Source organism: Theropithecus gelada, chromosome 9 (genome assembly GCF_003255815.1).
Source record: "Theropithecus gelada isolate Dixy chromosome 9, Tgel_1.0, whole genome shotgun sequence".
Classification (NCBI taxonomy): Eukaryota; Metazoa; Chordata; class Mammalia; order Primates; family Cercopithecidae; genus Theropithecus; species Theropithecus gelada.
Window position 1 is genome coordinate 112,995,094 of NC_037677.1, and position 2,079 is coordinate 112,997,172.

The window sequence follows — 2,079 nt, forward strand, 5'->3', positions numbered from 1 at the left end:
GTAATTTATTTTTTTAAAAGTGGTTTATTTTGGTTCATGTTTCTGCAGGCTGTATGGGAAGCATGATATCAGCATCTACTTCTGGCGAGGGTATTTGGAAGCTTACAATCATGGTGGACGATGAAGGCAGAACCAGTATGTCACATTTGAGAGAAGAAGTGAGAGAGGCAGGAAGTGCCAGGTTCTTTAAATAACCAGATCTCTTGTGAACTCAGAGCAAGAGCTTACTCATTAACATGAGGATGGCACCAAGCCATTCATGAGGGACCTGTCTCCATGACCCCAACACCTCCCACCAGGCTCCAGCTCCAATATTGGGAATCACTTTTCAACATGAGATTTGGAGGGACAAACATCCAAACTATATCGAGGTCTATAATCCATCTAAAATTAATTTTTGTGTATGTAGTAAGAAAGGGGTTTATTATTTTTTTCATGTGAATATCCAATTTTTTTGAGCGATTTTTTTTTTTTTAGAAAGACTTTCCTGTTCTCCATTAGATTGCTTTGGTCAAAAATCAGTCAGCAAACCTCACTCTCCCAAGTTGAAACAACTTATGGACAAGAAGTTATTGAAATTAAAGGGTGGCAGACATGTCAAAGGAATATTGCAGGGATTTGATCACTTTACGAATCTTGTGATAGATGAATGTGTGGAGATGGCAACTAGTGGTCAACAGAACAAAATTGGAAAGGTAGTAATATGGAAATAGTATCATCATGTTAGAAGCCTTGTGATGAGTATAAACAATGGCTGTTCAGCAGGGAAATCCATGCCCCCTCTCCAAGGGGCCTGTTTTATTTTTATGTAAAAACTGGGGCATGTATGTTTTTATATTAAGCTTTTTTGTTAAATATAGTTTTGTAATATTAAAACAAATCAGTTAGTCATATATATTCCCTGCCTCTTTCTTCTGTTCCAGTGATCTATATGTCTGTCTTTTTTTTTTTTTTGAGACAGAGTCTCGCTTTTTTCACCCAGGCTGGAGTGCAGTGGCACAATCTCAGCTCACTGCAACCTCCGTCTCCCAGGTTCAAGCAATTCTCCTGCCTCAGCCTCCTGAGCAGCTGGGATTACAGGCGCCCACCATCACGCCCGGCTACTTTTTGTACTTTTAGTAGAGACGGGGTTTTGCCATGGCTTGTCTTGAACTTCTGACCTCAGGTGATCTGCCCATCTTGGCCTCCCGAAGTGCTGGGATTACAGGCGTGAGCCACAGTGCCCGGCCTCTATATGTCTGTCTTTGTATCAATACCTTGGTGTTTTGATTACTGTAGCTTTAAGGAGTAAGCCTTGAAATCAGGCAGTGCAATTCTACCAACTCTGCCTATCTTTCAAAACCGTTTTGGCTATTCTGAATCCTTTGCATTTTCATATAAATTTTAGAATCTGCGTGTGTATTTCTTCACAAAAAGCCCTGATAGTATTTTAATAGGAGTTTCATTGAGTATGTAGATTAAGCTAGAGAAAAATCAACATTCATTACTGGACATTCCAATCTATGAACATAATACATATCTGCATTTATTTAGATGTTTTTTTAAATTTTAGTAACATTTTGTACTTTTCATTGTAGAAGTCTTATAGATCTTTTTTGTAAGATATTTTCTAAAATATTTTGTGATTTTGGTGCCTTTATACTTAGTATCACTTTAAATTTAATTTTGTAATTGTTCATTGTCAGTGTATACAAATACATTTAATTTTTAATATTGCTTGTGTACCTTGTGATCTTGCTAAATTCTAGTAGAAATCTAATTCTACTAGATTTTTATAAAGATTCCATAGGATTTTTTTTACATACTCACTGACGTCATCTGTAAATAGTGACAAATTTGCAGCTTCTTTTCCAATTTAGATGCCATTTGTTTCTTCTTGCCTAAATGGGCTGGCAAGAGCTTCTAGTTCACTGTCGAACCCAAGTGGTGAGAGCAAACATCCTTTCCCTGTTCCCAGGGAAAGGATTTAATGTTTCACCATTAAGGATGATGCTAACTGTAGCTTGTTTTGTAATGCCTTTTATCAAATTGAGGAAGCTCCCGTCTATTTCTAGTTAGGCAAATGTTAGCATTCTAAGG

The 2,079-nt window shown here is 37.3% G+C and overlaps 1 pseudogene; it reads left to right on the top strand.

The window, feature by feature from the left end:
* Positions 1–557: 557 nt before the first annotated feature.
* LOC112631079 lies at positions 558–738 on the top strand (annotated as a pseudogene).
* Positions 739–2,079: the final 1,341 nt, after the last annotated feature.